Below are 18,844 nucleotides of genomic sequence, written 5' to 3'. Positions count from 1 at the left end.
TTGCAAATGTAAACTCAGAATTCTAAGAAAAACGGCATAATTTCAATATGCTGAACTTTAAGGGGAAAAAGTCAAAATTGTGACACAAACTCAGAACTCTGAAAAAAACATGGCAGAATCGCTAGATATAAACTTGCAATTGCAAGAAAAAAATACTTAAATAGGGAGATGTGAGAAATGAGAAAAATGCCAGAATTGCGAGATAAATTTTTTTTTAATGTATTATTCAAGCTTCCGTATCTATCTTGATTTTATAAGACTTCTAATATAGCACAACAGCCACTCCCAGGAGAAGCAACAGCATGGTGTGGAATGACATGAGGATGAGTGAATGTTCATTTGGGGTGAATTACTGCTTTAAAAGTAGAACTAGAGTCAAGTTACCATAAAACCAAGAGAAGCTTCGAGAACCAAGGAACACCTTCCTATATTTTGATGTGGCTCTCCTTGCTTTGAAAACGTCAGGCTCTCATCTCTAAACCTCGGTGGTTTCATCCTGCGCGGTCTGACCAGGGAAAGGGTTACGATGGTGAAAACATGCGTCGTATGTACTGAAGATCTCCAGAGTTTCCTATTAATAGCATCCAAAATAAAAGTTTTTGTTTACCTAATATATGTGTGTACTTTATAATTTTATATTTTAATTATTATTTGTGTTATAATTTGTTTTATTTATAAAATTACACAGACACACATATTTATATAATATTATTTATTTAATATTTATAATATTTATGCATAGTATAAATCATATAAATATGAATATATACATGTAAATATTTCTTAAATCTATACATGCATGTGTGCGTGTTTATATAAACATACACAGCACACACACATACATTATGAAAACAAACTTTTATTTTGGATGCCATTAATCGTGATATATATATTTTTTTATTTTTCTAATTTTGATCTGCGCTTTAGTAGTTCATAGCTTGTTGTGAGAGCTTGTGTAGAATAAAAAATCAGGCCAGAATGAGTCTACAGAGAATATTATAAAGACATTTGTACAATAATAAGCATAATCAGTTATACCTGTTAATTCAAAAGATTGATGCCTGTGATCGTTCAATGCAAATATCGAATATTATACAGTTATGCATACAAAAATAAATCAGAACAAAAGGGCAGGGGAAAAACTTAAAGCAGCTACAAAAATAAAAGCATTTTTTTCACCCTATTTAGAACACATTATTCCGTGAAGATGTTTTTAATCTTTCAGGCGTCTGCAGCGAACACTCCCACAGAGCGTGCCTCAACAGAGGTTAAGGCTAGGAGGGATACGTATGGTGCTACTGCGCATGCGCACATCAATACAGCGTAATTTTTGTCACACTGTACAACAATAATTACAATTTTTTAATTATTGTAAGGAGTAGTTTTAGGGTTGGGGTAGGTGTAGACGTTAATAAAACACAATCTAATAGATAGAAAATTAATTTAATTGTTCGTTTCCGGTCTGAGCTGTATCCCTTCTAGCCACAACCGTCATCAGAGGGGTCCTTCCGCCGCTGTGTGAGCACGTGCCCTGCAGAAGCCGCAGCAGATCTCCGTTAACGGCGCCGCGATGATGGGCGGCAAACCGAGCGCGATCGCCGCGGGCGTCTGCGGCGCGATCTTCATCGGGTACTGTATCTATTTCGACAGAAAACGACGCAGCGATCCGAACTTCAAAACCAGACTGCGTGAACGTGAGTCATGTGATCGGCGAGACTAGCGTTAGCTCACAGAGTACCAGAGCGCTAGTTACGCAAGACTAGTTAGTTTGTATTCACCGAGCTGGTGTTTAGTATACAGACTAGTGTTGGGGAGTAACTAGTTAACATGTAATGGAATTACGTAATGAACCGCAGAATGATCTCAAAGTAAACATAGCGGCTAAAGTCGGATTTTGTGGTGGCTGTGCTTTAAAATTATTGATTATTGTTATTATAATCTAACTTTGAAAGTCTGACACTAACCAGTGCTGAGTCCTGTAAAGTTAACCCTTATACCCTTAACCCTCATGTTATAACACAAAGTCTTGATGATAACTAGCAGGTCAGTCACGTTCAGACTGTATTTTGACCTTAGATGAATGCTTCATTGAATCGGTTCGTTTGAACGACTCGTATGAACGGTTCACCTGTGAGTCATAAGGTGATCATGCTTTCATGATCAGATAGCTGTCTGATCAGTCAATATGAATGATATTTACACCCTGATGTTAAGTGTTGTAGATCATATCGGCTGAATCGAATCAGTCTGGTGTCTTGGGTTTTTGTGTCTGTCTCAAGATTGAACTCAAGTTGCAGTCAGCTACTTGATATGTATGTGCATTAAATATGTTACTATAAAATAAATAAATATAGGTATCTGTAGTTTGATGTGCTGTTTTGTTCTCTTTTTTTTTTAGGGAGGAAGAAGCAGAGAGCTGCTCAAAATAAATCTGGACTCGCTGAAGTAGGTCAAACATCTGATCACGTTTAGAGGTTTATGAATCTTCTCATTAATTCAGTAGATATTCCTCGAGAGCAGGAATTTTTTTAAGCATTAAATGCCACAGACCCCCAAATATGATCAACCTCATGCAAAAAAAAATAAATAAAAAGTATATTTTTAAAATGTAAAAAACAGCTATATACAGTATTTTCATGTATGAAGACCTAAGATTCTGTTACGTTACATTATTATACATTATTATTTTTCTATCACTATAGTACTTTACTGTTATGTTTTTTTTAAAGCATTTGTTTTTATTTTACTTGTTATTTATACATATTAAGCAATTTAGTTAGTTAGATCTTATTTTTATTTATTTTGTTTATTTTAACCAATTTATTTATATTTTTAATAATTATTTAGTTAGACTTTATTGTTAATTATTTATTTTGTCTAATCAGTTTTATTGTATTCATCTTCTCATTTTAATCTTTTTATTTATTTGAAACAAATTAAGTTAGTTGGCTCTTTTATTTTATTTTGATCTTTTTTATTTTTTTCATTTATTTAAATATTTGATTTAATTTGAATAATAATAAAAAAAAATCTAGTTATTTAGTTAGTCAGATCTTTTTATTTATTTATTATGGTTCAGATCTTATTTTTATTTATTTTTTAGTTTTTTTAGTTTTTCTGTAAACTTTTCCTCAAACTCCCTAGCACTCCATTTTAGTCCTTTGACCTCAGTTTTAAAAGCTTCTCTAGAGCTTAATGAAGGTGATGAAGTTTGGGTCTTTATCTTTCAGCTGCCAGATCTTAAAGATGCGGCAGCCGTGCAGAAGTATTATTGTGATGTTTTTAATCAGCTGTTTGGACTCTCATTCTGACGGCACCCATTCACTGCAGAGCATCCATTGCTGAGACACTGATGCAATGCTACATTTCTCCAAATCTGATGAAGAGACAAACTCATCCTAATCTTGGATGGCCTGAGGATGGGGACATTTTCTGCAAATGTTTATTTTGGGTGAACTATGCCTTTAACCGCGATCTTTTCTCCTGTTCACAGCGGATAGTAAGTCCTCAAAGTCTGGAGGAAGATGACGTGGAGTGAAGCGTGACGTTTGTTAGTGTGTGATGAACCACCTGCTGATCTTCAGGTCTCTCTGGTCTATTATTTGTCACGTTCACTCCTGTGTTTGCTTGCACAGTCATCCTGATCACTCTCTGTCTGTTCATAGTTTACAGTATCATAGTTCATATAAAGAGGTGTTATATTTTCATTCCAAACGTGATTTCTTGTAACAATCACAGATCTTTGAATACAAACGAAAGCATCAAATTAAGAGTTTAATATTTTACTGATCATAAAGGTCATCCGTTGATATGTTACTTTGGGTCGTTTTTGGATATTTCACATTTAGTGGTTAATCATATATTAGGACGGCTGATCTATCTGCAGTGTAATCAGATGTTTTTGTTTACTAATCGTTTTGAGTGTGAAAGTGTCTTGGGCACATTTGTAATTTGTATGCACTGAACTTTAAATAATAATATCTTTTTTTTAATTTTTTTTTTATAAGTATTCATTAAATTCTTGAATCAAGAATGTCTTCTTGCTCACATTTCTACATGTGCTTCTGCTGTTTTACTTGCTCTTTTCCCTGCAGTGCTGCTGAACATTTCACGACTGCAGTGCTCTTCCTCCAGGAGGCAGTGCAAACACACACATTATTATAAACCATAAACTTCAAGAGACAATTGAAGGATATTTTACGTTAAAACTCATCTATCCTGGTTTAATAAGCAAAGACAGTTAAAGCTATTGGTCAACACAGGCATTCAGAGCTTTTTCAAAATATAACAACGATCACTACATTAAATATTATGTGCATATGGTTGCACATTTTCATAAGTATTCAGATAGACTACTAATTAGCCCAAATGTGTGGTATAAATGACAAATGAACTAAAAGTAATACAAATAGATTATTTGATTGTTGTTTTACCAAGAGGCACAAATAAGAAAACACACTTATTTTTAGTTAGTTGTCAAGGAAACATTTCAAATCTTCCTAATATTTTTATTTTCTTTTATTGCAGCTTGATTCCTGTTAACACAACTTTTCCTTTTTTTCATTTGAATTTAAGTTAAAACTTTAAAAAGTGCAGGTTTTAGTTAAAAATACATTTATTTTTGTTTTCATTTTATGTGCTTAATTTTTTGGTCTTATTTTAAATGTTTATGCAAATGCAATTTTAGTACTTCAATTAAAAGTTAAGGCAACTTTTATCATTTGTTTAAATTTTCATCTAATATTTAGATTTTATTTAATTTAACGAAAGTTCTTTTCATTTTTACGTTTTGTTATTCATAAATAAATACATTACAGCGATTAGTTAATAATGTCGCACAAACTCGCAAAGCCGAAAACTGAAATTTTAACTTTAAAATGCAATCAATTATTTTGTAAATGATTAATAATTATAGAAATATGGTCAAATAATAAAAAAAATTTCTCACTGTAAACTGGGTTATTGTTAAACTAATAAAGCTCTTTTCCTGTTTCTCTGTGGTTTCTGCAAGCACAAATGTTTGGACATGACTGACGAGAAGGTCAGGACGTTCTGATGGGCTGATCTACTGTATGTGTTTTGGGTTTGAAACCGTCTTTATCTGGCACTGGTGGATAATTGAAGTGTTCGCTGGAGAGACCGGCAGAAATAAATCTACCTTCTGCCCTCTCTGTCCAACTGCGCTCAGGTTTTCCAGGAATAATGATGTGGACAGATTTATAAATGGAGACGGCAGTGGATTCGGCTCTGCTGTGCTGCATGATGCAGGGAACCTACAGACTATTTTAGTGAAGCATTTATCAAACTCATTCAGTGTCGAATGTAAAATGATTTGTCACCACACTTGACACCTTATTTTATTCTCAGCCTCAAACATTTTGCAAAGGAACACATGAACACAGGTCTGGATGCTCATGATTGTGTCATGTTTAAGGTTTAATCACATTCTCAACTTATGCTTAGGTACAGTGTTATTTTAGTATATATTAAAATTTTGAATTAGATTTTTTTATATTTTCAGTTTTTTCATTTTAAGTTTTAGTAATTTTTCTATATGTATTTTTCCGTTTTTAATTTTTTAAGGTTAAGTTTTCCACCTAATATATGATTTTATTTTTTATTTAAGTATTGGTAGTTTTGTTATATGCTTTTGTTTTTTTTTAAATAGTTTTCATCAAATAATTTTTTTTTCCGCCAATTAAACTCTCAAACCAATAAAAACGTTTCCGTCAATTGACTGCTAGCTAAACTCTCAAACCAACTGATCACAGATCAGCCTCAAACATAACCAACTCCTCACTTTAGTTCTATTAAATGTATGTTTAAGTCACTATTGTTACATCGTTGACAATTTCGCTGTATTTTTTTTTTTTAAATTTTTTAATGTTTTTTTTTTTTTTAATTGCAGTAAACAACAAGGATTACAGTACGTACAAAACAAACAGTAAAAAACAGTACGTACAAAACATACAAAATACCAATCAATAATAAACTACTTGAGGATTAATAGATAAAACATCACAGAAAAAAAAAACAATATAATATAAAAATTCTTAAGAAAAGGACAGAAGAAAAAGGAAAATAAAAGAAGAGAGAGAAAAAAAAACAATTTCGCTGTATGTAAATAACATTAAGGTCGAACGCAGGGTTGCCAGGTCTGCGAAACAAAACCAGCCCAACTGCTAATCAAAAGTAGTCCAAACTATCCCTTTAACCTGCGGCCAGTGTCAAAGTAGCACAATTCCGCGGGAAAACCACGGACTTGGCAACACAGACGCGTCTGTAGCGAATGTTTACGAAAGTCAGCGTAGTGGAACGTCAAAAAAAAACACGTAATCGCGTTGCACGCTGATAACCGGAAACGCCCGAGCTGCACTACGTATAAAGCGGAAGTAGTTGTGTAAATAGTAATATCAAATACCAATTATCAAGCAACGAAATAATGTTTAAACCAGACGCAATGATACAATTAGCAGCACTTATGATGAGGATATAATCACTGGATTTGCCGAAGTATATCAGGTTAGTGGCATCAGATCTTTGAAAGTGTTTTGGCTTTTAGTAGCAAGTGAACTGAAAATACACAATTAGAACTGCATATTTCAGTTTTTCTATGAAATGTATTTTAAAAATCTATTTGAGAGTTTTTCCCTATGCTTTTGTTTTATTCTACCCTACAAAAGGCAAAACACAAAAACTCCAGATTTGATAGAAATTGAGTTGACAGAGATCACAGGTGCGCCCTGTTGTGCATATTTCTGAACGGATTTACATAATCTTCTAAAAATTAATTGAATTTCATAGTTATATTGAAGCCATTTTCCAGTTCCATCCTGAGGTAGTTTTGTGTTTTTGAGTTTTGCCTTTTTGGGTTGTAGTGTGGTATAACCGTAGTGAACTCTTGTCTTATTTATCTTTATTTGCTTCATGTTGCTATGTATTTTTGCTCCTGATTCTGTCATTTGCACTGTATACATTGTATGTGTACAATGTTGAGAAGTTTATAAAACCAGAATCTTACTGGATGTTTACAAATGAAGAGTGAGTTGGAGTCTAGGAGTATTTTCACATTCATTTTTCCCACAGGGATAAAAAAAAAAAGAAGTCTGAGGTAAATTCACCCTTCGCCTGGAGTTTGATTGACAGGCGGTCTGACCAATCATAATGCTGAATCCGCCATTTTGTCCGACAAACATCCCTGACAGGAGTGTAGAGAGTTCAAGTTCAAGTCCACCAACGTTAAACTACTGTTTATTGACGTCTTTCCACGGCTGAAACAACATACCTTCTGATGTTCATTCATGTTTATTCTGCTATAAATAGTAGTAAATATGAAAAGGCGATCAGTTCATGTGCTGCTTGAAATGAGGCGCTATAGCGATCTGTCACGACCATAGACTGTATAAAAACATGGACGTAGTGTCCGTGACGTCACCCGTAGTTTTCTGAAGCTCAAAGTGGGCGGAGCGGGCCGTCGCCATCTTGGCAACGCGTCACCGTGCGTCACTCCTGGATAATCGAAATTCACCCCCCCTCACAGTTGTCATGAAGGGCAAAATTAGCTATATAGACCAAAATAATTTTTTGACCCAGGCTGTGAACATGTTTTTTTCTGCTGTAAAGTTGGGCATTTTAACATGGGGAGTCTATGGAACTGACTCCCTTTTGCAGCCAGCCTCTAGCGGCCAGTTGATGAATTACAGTTTAAGTCACTTCCGTGTTGGCTTCACGAGAGAGAGCGGGTGGTTGCCGCTTGGTCACGACACATTAAAGAGCCACAAAACGGTATTTATTTGTTTGAATTTTTTTTTAAAATGACGAAATTTGAATGCTGACACTTTGTTTCATACCTAAAGTAACCTGCTCTGTCTTGTCTGTCGGCGCGTTGTCAGTGTCCTCTTTGATCAGCGATGTATTTTCTACTGATGTGTGGCGTGAGAGCGGCATGGCTTGTCGGACATAGCAACAGTAACTAAGGGGGCAGGCCTTTGCGAAGGGTCAATTACAGCATTACAAATTTTAAATCTGAAAATATTCTGACTGGGGGAGATCGCACTGCAGAATTATGGGAAATGTAGTTTTTAACCAGGAATTCTGCTGTTGAACACAATTATTAAAAATAGTTGAAATAATACATATTTAATTGATTAACAACCTCGTAGCTCACAGTAGGTCTGTCATTAAAGGTTTATAAGTTGCCCGATGGAGAAAATGAATGGGATTTTTACTTCTGGAACACGACTAGAATCTAGTTTCAGATTGACGGATTCATGAGCCAATCAAGTTGTTGTCGGGTAATTGTAAAGCTGGTGGGTGTGGTTTTGTGGAGTGAAGTTTAAACAGTTTTTTGTTGGTGGCTTTTGTGTCTTGAGTTTGTCTTCGAATGGTCGATGGTCTCTTTGGTACTGTAAGTTTACAATAACGTAAACACTGTAATAATGTCATAGGGTGATATTCATTGCAGCATGGTTATTAATGTCAGTCTGATGATCTTTTATATAGTGTAAAGTGTGCCAGACTTTATACCGCAAGTCCTGATAACATGAGGCTCAGTCCAGCTCCAGAGGAGTTTGGGAGGGTCTGTTTGGCCTGAGAAAATAGGAGTTGTGATATTTTATCCGCTTTTACTCTAGCCTTAATTAGTTTTGTTTTGAAGGAATATGTTCAGCTGCTTAAAGCTTCATTCACACAGCAGTACAGCATCAGAGAGCTTCTAATGACCGCAGCACAGGAAAGGGTTTGGTCGCTTTGGAAGCTTCGCTGCTGGAAGACAAATACAGGCCTAATTATTTTTATCCAAGTCTGCAGCTGGTTTCTTTCTTTCTTTACTGTGTTTGGAAGGTGTAGTCTGGCGCTCGGCGCTGCCAAGAGACAGGAACTGGAAAATACTTCTCTAAAAGAGAAAATAAAATATGAAAACGCAACTGGAGCCAAGAACCGTCGAATAAAAACATAATGACAGACGGTGTGTTTTCCATGAACTCATGCACTCATACCAAAGCTGCTCCCTCCCTTGCTTTTATAAGACGGGAAAAGCGTGTTAAGAGGGAAGCAGCTGAGGTTTGATTTGGGCTTTAAAGGGATAGAGATCCTACACTGAAAATTGTCATTTAATTATTAAAAATAGCATGAATTAAAGGCAGTATAACGAGCATTAGTTATGTAAATATATATACACAAATCTGCTCACCAAGGCTGCATTTATTTGATCAAAAATACAGTAAAAAGTTGAATATGTTTTAAAGTGTAATTTATTTCATAATGGTAGGGCCTTATGAAATCTTGTCTTTTTTCACAAAATCCATTTTTATTGTATTTTTTCCTAATTTCTGTATTTTTTCTTCTTCTGAACTTCATTTAATGATTTATCAAAAAGCATGTATAATTAATTGAAATCATGAAACTTACAATTTACCATTTCAGTAAGAGTTTAATTACAAAAAGTATATTTTTGGGGCCCTATGAAATACTAAATTTTTTCTTAAATTCCCTTTTATTTTTCCCCAAATTCTTGATTTTTTTCCCCAAAGTTTTCTGGATGTCTATTTACATTTTTCTGAATTCCTTTTTTTTTTTTCTGGACTTCATTTAATAGTTAACTTAAATTTTAGCAACCAAAAGGCCTGTCTTAATTAATTTAAATCATGAAAATTTTACAAATTAACAGCAGTTTATTAAAAGTTTCATTACAAAAATGAAATTTTTTAGCCCTGTGAAATGTTTTATTTTTTATTTTTTCTTGATTACATTTTAATGGTTAAATTAATAACATAATAAATAAATTAAGCACGTCTTGCTGACCTCAACAAGTGAATTAGAGGGAGTGAAGCTGATTTGTGGTGTTGTGTGTGAATGAGACTGCGGCCAGTGGAGAACGCTTTGTTCTTGTTCAAAGCTACTGGCGCTGGAACATAATACAACGTCAGCGTTGTTAAAATGCAGTAGCCAAGCGTTTGCTGTTGTAGTTGCTTTTGGTAATAGAGTGGTGCAGGTACTATTACGTCAGAACCTGGAAGACTAGTTTGCATATATTTGGGGTTTTATTATGGGGATTTTCAATTTATGAGTAAAATAAGGCTTGTGGTAAACCTAACTTTACCATACTTTGATGTTAAGTAACTAGATAAGACTGATTGGGGTGTGAGTGTATGACATTAGACCAAAGAAAAAACAGCTGGTGTTGTACAGACTATAATCCTGTAAACCGTGTGTGAATGCGAGTCTGTCATGGTTTCAACAGGGGGCACTGTTGCTCCAGCCTCTTAGATAACCTCCCTGGCTCTCTAGTCCTCATGGTGTTGACTAGTTTAGTTTACCACCAGAACCTGTAGGCTGACATGATTAAAGGAGATCTCTGACAAATAACTATTAATGTGACAAACCCAGTAAAATTCGGTTTGTCATTTATTCATTGTTCATTGAAGATCTTCTCCAAATCAAATATTGCATCAGGTTTATATTGCAAAACCAACATCTTTTGGTGATTTTTTTGATGTCTTGATGTGATGCACCATATTTGATTTGAAATGATGACAAAATAATTGTTTTTGGGAGAAATGTTGCTTTAAGAATCTCAGACAGCAGCGTATGGTGCTTGCAACGCTAAGGTCATGGGTTCGATTCCCAAACAATGCATGAAGTGCTCAAATGTTTACCTTGAATTCAATATGTCACTTTAGATAAGTGCATAAATGTTTACATGTATTTAGCAGACACTTTTATCCAAAGTGACTTACAAAAGAGGAACAAAAGCAATAAAGAGTAAATGTAAAAAAGAAACCTATTCCAATATATTTTACAGCTATATATTTTCATAATTTTATACTGAAAATAACATTGTGAACAAGTCATTATTAACCTCCTGTAATTTTTTGATTGCCATTTTGACCCCCCTCAGAGGATTACTTAGTAAATATTCTTCATCCATGACATTTAATATTTGGGCTATCATCACTGCACATGTTTATATTTCCTCCGAAAAAAATATTAGCAAAATCAAAAATTTGAGCTGGGGAAATGTCTGAAATTTGGTTGATTTGACACTATTGTAATCCACTTTATTTATTTATTTTAACCAGTTGATTAATTTAGCCCTATTTTATTTTTTTTACCCCATTTTTTTAACCCCTGATCCATGCAACAAGCGTATACGTCAGTTTAAAGAGCGCTGCTCAGTTCAGGTCAACTAGGTGCCACATGCTTTGAAGGTCAGGCTAAATGCAGAGTCGCGTTTCGGAAACCTTCATGACATGCTGATTGGTTGAAAGAGTATCTGAGGTAAACATGCGCACGCATTCGCGACGTGTCCTGCCTGCATTTGCGCTGCAGGAATGCCATTCACCTCTTTAAATCGGGCCGTAGGGGCTCCTCAAAATCATCTCACCACCTTCGAGTCGCTGTTGACGCTCATCTACCCCGACAGATCATTACATAGCTGTGTCTAAAAGTGCAGCACAGCAGATTAACCCTTGTATTCTGTTCGATTTCTGGGTACGATTTTGATGGAGGGGGTCAAATTGACCCTAATTGCCTTCAATGCAATTCCCAAAATATCACATTATTAAAAACAAGGAATCAGGTATGAACAGAAAAATTTTAATATCAGTATTTGTCACACAGTGCAAACAATTAATATCAAAAGTATGATTTAAAAAAATGTTTAACCACATTTTTAACCCCTTAACTGTCACTGGGACGCTGGTAGAAGTTTGCTTCTATATTACTATATTCTATACTACTATATTACAGTTACATCCTAATCTAATCATGACAAACTATATATCGATTGAAATCCTAAATAGATATTTTAGCACTGTCTTTGTTACAAATTATGTAGGAACAGTAATAGATTAATTTATGGCAAGAGTGCACCTCAAGAGTTCTGACCTTTGTCACAAAAATTTTTTTCATTTAATTTTTCCCTATCACGTTTTAGTAATCATCATAAATTATATATCATTTGAAAGCTTAAAACCTCAAAATTCATCCTGTGAATGAAGAACCCTTTTGAAATCGGACATTGCGTTACCATGGAAATGGTACTTTAAAATCTTTTAGCAGGCTCCTCCCCCTTAGTGGGGGGGGTGTCATTTTACAAAATGTATTACGCTCTTTTAGAATCAAAACCTTTTATAATCTTGACAAAATACATATCTTTGGAAAGTTCTGAGTCTGAGTTTTGACTGCTTTTATTGTCCTCATTTGTAAGTCGCTTTGGATAAAAGCATCTGCTAAATGACTAAGTGTAAATGTAAATGTAAAAATTGCATTAAAAAAATCAGTGGAGTTTGAATGGCACCCGGTGGCTAGTTTTGGTATAACGCCTAAACGAAATTGCATAGGAACCTCAATTTTTTTTTATATCAACTTCAAATTTGGAACACAACTTATTTAGACATGTTCATGGCCCTAAATGAGAAAAAGTTACAAAATTTCTGGTAGAAAAAGATAAGTTAAATAGTATTTAATATACATTGAAAATAGAAATGATAGCTCACTTTTACCATCTGAGTCTGAGAAAGTCTTTTGCAGCACTGAAAATAATGAGAAAAAGCTAATTTTTTCCCCTTTCCAGGGTAGCAAAACACCAACATAACAACATATACCCAAGAAATATAGTTAATTTGGGTCTGTACAGTTGCCTTGATACAAAAAAATTAAAATGTTGGTCAAATTGACCCGCGAACATCAAAATCAGAACAGAAAATAATTTCTGTGCACTTCAAAACACATCAGTGTATCCTCACTTTGCATGCATGTTCATGGCCCTAAATGAAAAAAAAAGTCACAAAATATCAAGAATAAAATCATAGAGTAACTGGTATTTCCAACAGCTCGAAAATCAAAATGGGTCAAATTGACCCGAAACATAATACAAGGGTTAAATGACTGCTCCGCACGGGACGAGGTCATGAGCGAAAACATTAAAGGCGTAGATGTTTGTCTTCCTCCTCAAAGTGAAGGAGATTATATAAAACTCAAGCTCTGTTCTCTGTCAGCGCTTGTCAGTTTTATCTGACACATCTTGGCAGGAACTCCCAGAGAAACCCTTATTTTCTTTTCCCTTCCTTTCTGTTGTGACGTTTCGAAGCAGAAGAGGTAAACAACAGGTTAAATAAACACTGGTTTTCGCAGTGCGATACGCTTTTGAAATCCTGAGACGGACCGTGTTGTTTTGCATACTGTAGGTGCTGCATTGACTTGTAACAAATCCTTGCCCTCAGGAGACGCGTCAGGAGGGATTAACGGCGAGGGCGGGACTCCCCGTTTTCCCATTGTCACCGCCCCAGCCGCTCTGTATTTTTATCCCAGCCGAGGGAACGGAGGCCCAAGTTAAGCTCCTGTTTCCTCATGCCCTGATTCTCTGAGACGAGCTGTGAGGGGAACATGTAATTAATGTATCAGGGGAACTGAAGGCAGTACTGTGGCAGCCATGATGAGGCGTTTAGACAGCATACTAGACAAAATAGACGACCGAGAACAAATCACTATAGTACATGTGTTCTACTATGATATTTGTGCTGATTTCTATCCCATGTTGTTTGTTTGTTTGTTATTATAAAACTAGACAAAACTGCGACTTGGACTCCAAAGGCACACCAAGAATGATAACTATAACGATAAATACATTAGCATTCTGTTTATTATAAGCACATACTATAGTTATGTCATCTACGACTTTAAATGCACACTTTAAAATTGGATGGATTTTGATTGGCAATGTTTTTTATCATTGGTAAATCGTAAGCTGGATGTTAAATGTTCTAGAAGTGATTCCAAAGAGACCTTTTTTATGTTGTTAACGTTATGGTTGTGGTGTGGACTTCAGTGTTTTGAAGTGTTATTAAAACTTTATAGTTCTCGTTCTTGTTGCATTGGTACTTGAGGTATTAATGCTGCCTTCGCATGCTATTGTAGTTATCATAAATACGAGTTTCCTAGTCAGAAATTGGACATGAACAGCATCCCTAGTCGTATTTACAACTGGGAAACTCGGAGATCATTTTGATACCCAAGTTTCCGAGTTGGGCGAGCCATTAACTTTAAATATGGTGGAGGAGAGAAACATAGCAGTAGCGCTGTAAGTTTTATTTGTTTTTCTCACAACATCTATATTGCTTTCTCCTGCCATTACAGTCTTGTATAGTTATGTATATAAATAACTATTTAATGCATACTGTACAGAACATTCTAAAACAGCTCTGAATACCTTAGCAATCACATAGCAACACCCTGGAAACCACTCACAACAGTTTAGAAATAGCATAGAAACGTGTTAAAATCCCTCACAACACCTTAACCACCACATAGCAACACCTTGGCAACCACCCCCAACACCTTTGGAGGTACAGTGCATAGAAACATGCTAAAATCCCTCACAACACCTTAAGAACTGCATAACAACACCCTGGCAACCACCCACAACACCCTAGGAACTACAGTACATAGAACCTTACAAAAACTGCCGAGAACACCGTAGCAACCACATAGCAACACCTTGGCAACCACCCCCAACGCCTTTGGAGGTACAGTACATAGAAACATGCTAAAATCCCTCACAACACCTTAACAACCACATAGCAACACCTTGGCAACCACCCCCAACACCTTTGGAGGTACAGTACATAGAAACATGCTAAAATCCCTCACAACACCTTAAGAACTGCATAACAACACCCTGGCAACCAGCCACAACACCCTAGGAACTACAGTACATGCTGAAACCGCTCAGAATACCTTAGCAATCGCATAGCAATGCCCTGGCAACCACTCAAAACACTTTAGAAACTGCATACAAACATGCCAAAATCCCTCACAACACTTTAACAACCACATAGCAATACCTTGGCAACCAGCCACTTTCATGACTGTTTCTTAACACACTTAAGTACACTTTTAAAAAAATACAATTAATTTTTTAATCTCTTGTTGTGCTTTTAAAGTACTTATTTTGATGTTGACTAACATACTAAAGCATACGTAAACTTATTTTTACTATAGTGTTATTTAATATTACATTTAACATTAATATATTTTAAATTTCATCTTCATTGACAAATGTGTATTACTAATGTATGTATAAGTGCACCATATTTCAAGGTACAATAGAATTATGAAATTGCATGTACTCATTTCACCAAAAAACACTCTTAACTTGTTGCATTTAATTTGAATTTAACCTGTAATAAATTTTCATTTAATTGCAAATAACACACAATTAAGTGTCAGAGAACATTACATTCAGTTTGCACTTAAGAATATATTTTTAAAGTATATAATTTACATAAACACTCTTTGTAAAAGTGTGCTAAAGTGTACCTTTGTTTCACAAGGGATTGTTTCACTTTGATGCATTTTGAACGATTGATTTTATACTGAAGGGTCATGGCCTATAATGCCTTTTGTCGACAAATGCACAGATCTGTTCATATCTCCCACACACTTCCATAGCTGCTTGGAAAGTGCATGCTTTGCTCCACGCATGTCTGCTTTATTCAGAGAGATCAAGGGATGGATCTCGCAGCGGCGGCCCACACTTTGACCTCGAGGTCACTTGAGCGCGTCTGACTCTTACTGAAAATGTCTTGTGTACGTTTGACCTTTCAACAGCTGTGGCCACTTCACATTACAGCATTGATGTTTCTCTAGCTGTGTGTCCTTCATTCAGAGCCATGAATGTTGAAGGAACAGTTCTCCTAAAAATGAAAATATGCTGAAAATGTCCTCACCCTCAGATCATCCAAGATGTGGATGAGTTTGTCTCTTCATCAGATTTGGAGAAATGTAGCATTGCATCAGTGTCTCAGCAATGGATGCTCTGCAGTGAATGGGTGCCGTCAGAAAACAGCTGATAGAAACATCACAATAATCCTTTATCATCACAATACTCGTTATTATAGATTATGGACTCATATTTTGGCCCGAAGCAACGGTCTGAAGTTAAAAACGTCTTGATGGATTTGTTTCTTACAAACAAGCAGCTTTACATTAACTGATGGACTGGAGTGCTGTGGATTATTGTGATGTTTTTATCAGCTGTTTGGACTCTCATTCTGACGGCACCCATTCACTGCAGAGCATCCATTGCTGAGACACTGATGCAATGCTACATTTCTCCAAATCTGCATCTTGGCGAGTACATTTTCAGCCATTTTCATTTTTGGGTGAACTATTTCTTTGAAGTCAACATGAAATGGTGTTCACAACCCAATAACACCTATCGATGAATCATTGACAATAAAACCAGGAATATGTATAAAAATCTAACTAAATAACGTTGATTTCATGTTGACTTTAACAATGCATGGCTTGCAACAATACTTCAGAGATTAATGATGCAATACTTACTGCAAAGGTTTAGTTTGTCATTTCTAGTATATTTTATCATTTACTCGCAATATTGTCTGAAATAGGTTCTCAAATCATTGCATTACAACAAAACCAGTTTTCCATGCGTTTCAGTTGTGTTGCAGAAGCATATTAAAACCACCAAGAAAACATTTTACCCGGAGGGTTTTTATACATCAGTAAACCTTTGATATATATTTCTCTTTAGGCCGAGGGACAGCAGGCAACTTCATAAACAGCTTATCTTTCTTTTTGGTCCAAGACATGCAAAAATAAACAAGCATATCAAATCAGTTGGAGTTGGAGGACTGAGTTTGTTTTCGAGGTCATAAAGTTGTTTTCAGCACAAACATTTTGACTTCAAATGTGCCACTTTGGTCTGCATGTTTTGTTATTTTGACTCTCTAAAGCTCAAATTTTTAACCTCGACCATGAACATGATGTACTCTGAGTTAGTTTCACCTGCAGAAACACCAACAAAAATAGTCGTTTTCTAAAGGCTTTACTTCTGCAAATCCAACCTCATCTTTGCAGTCAGTTTTTCTTTTTCATTCTTCCCTGTTTTTAACATCGTTTCATATGAAACTGACAAAATCTTAATCTTGTTTGAGAATTTTTCAGAAGTGAGACTATGTTGGTAAAGAAAGCGAAGTTTGACTTCCTAAAGATGAATATGTCCATAAAATGCATCCTCGTAAGCGACCGATATGGAATGTTCTACGTAGGCAACAACTCTGTGCGTCATACAAATAGAGACTTAAAGAGATAGTTCACTCAAAAATTTAAATTATCATAATTTACTCAACTTCAAGTTTTCTGACAGTACTTTACATAATTTTACAGAAGTATTTTTGACACCTAATTGTACTCCATACATACCCGGGTCCAAAATGAACTGAGATATAAATGGTTACATCTCTTAAAAAAAAATTTGGGAAAAAAAATCTGAAAAAAGTGTATTTCTACACTTGCAAAGTTTCATTCACCTACTAAAACCTAGTCAGTTTTTAGAAAGTTTTATGTCTCTCTCTCTTCCAGGTCAAAACGGCCCTGAATGCATCATGAGGGATAAAATGCCTACATGGTATGTTTTGAGACCGAGCCATTTACAGTGCACCATTATTTCATATTCAAATTTTTTTTAAATGTAATGCATTATCTTTGCTACAAATTCACCTGCTCAGCCAGTATTTCTGTTCTGAATTCATTCAGCCCATCTGTGAAATCTAAATGTATGGAATTATCAACAACATCTCAATTATTGCATGAATATTCCTCCAAGTAGGCCATTATATAGAGGAAGGACACCAATACAGATTTGAGTTGATTTGCACTAATCTGATGTCAAGGGCGTTCTTTCTCCATAGCATTTAAAGTGGCTGTTTCTTTAAATAATTCAAAATGGATCACACAATTATATCCCCCCACAAACTACGCCCCTGTCTGATGTACAGAAAATGACCTGCACAAATTCGGTTAAAACAGGCCTGTTTGGAAATGCTCTCTCGCTGTTGTAACAGGATACACGTCTGAAAAGTAGACCTGGCAATGCACTCCTCAGCTTCCTGCCTTACCTTGTGGTCCTCTTATAAGCAAATTAAATTAAACCAGAGAAGACAACTTTAGTTTTGTGAAGGAAGTGGCTGAACTTTGCAGGGAGGCAAACTCGATTGCTATCGATTTAAACCGGTTTGTCTGAGGGATTTCGTCCATCAGCGTGTCTTGTTCGGCGTAGAGGCCGGGGAAGGGAAGCGAAGATGTCATTTCCTTTGAGATGAGGCCTGTCGGATGACATCATCTGTTGTTTCTGAGCTCCTAATGGCTGGGGTTTTCTCTTGTGTTACATGAAAATTCAACCTCATGAGGACATTTACGGTGTCTGTTAACTTCCTAATGAACCTTATGGCCGATCTGAACCTGAAATACGTCTGATTAACCAATGATGGAAAAATAAAAGCAAAAGAAACTGATTTGACTGGTAGTATTTGCTGAGAAAAGCATGTTAAAATTAACATTTTTGTCAGTGTTCTTTGCCTTTTGATTGGCATTGCATGCATAATAACTTTCTGGCCTATGCTGACTTTGATGTGGCGTTATATGTTGAACTTTTGCTAACAAATCTACATTTACAGATTATATTCTATTACAGTAATTCTATTGCTTTTGCACTGATCCAAGTTAATTCTGTCCCTTGGATTACTTATAAGGTTTGAGATTTGGCTTCATTGTGAGGTTTCTTTTGGTTAAAAACTAAGGAGAACATATCCAGGTCATATTTCACCCTAAAATCAAAAGAAATCCATTATGGGTTTGTACGTTGTAACATCTTTTAATGACAGTTAAGCACATTTTCTTCCCAAAATGTATTATTTTTGATTCTGATCAGTGTCATTTTTAGTATTAATTATATACTATTATTTTTTTTTTTTATATTTTAAATTAGCTTTTATTTTATATTTTCAGTTTACATTTATTAAGTTAGTAATTTAAGTTTTAG

The 18,844-nt window shown here is 35.4% G+C and overlaps 1 long non-coding RNA gene across 1 annotated transcript; it reads left to right on the top strand.

Moving 5' to 3' along the window:
* Positions 1 to 1,551: 1,551 nt before the first annotated feature.
* On the top strand, positions 1,552 to 3,262 carry LOC107730381 (uncharacterized). Its single transcript, XR_001638673.1, has 3 exons — positions 1,552 to 1,629; positions 2,399 to 2,445; positions 3,231 to 3,262. It is a non-coding gene; the product is annotated as an uncharacterized LOC107730381 (long non-coding RNA).
* The last annotated feature ends 15,582 nt before the right edge of the window (positions 3,263 to 18,844 follow it).

Source organism: Sinocyclocheilus rhinocerous, unplaced genomic scaffold (assembly GCF_001515625.1).
Source record: "Sinocyclocheilus rhinocerous isolate Xijiao unplaced genomic scaffold, SAMN03320098_v1.1 scaffold2653, whole genome shotgun sequence".
In the NCBI taxonomy this organism is placed as follows: Eukaryota; Metazoa; Chordata; class Actinopteri; order Cypriniformes; family Cyprinidae; genus Sinocyclocheilus; species Sinocyclocheilus rhinocerous.
The sequence above is the reverse complement of the archived record's forward strand: the minus strand, read 5'-3'. Positions and strand labels throughout refer to the sequence as shown.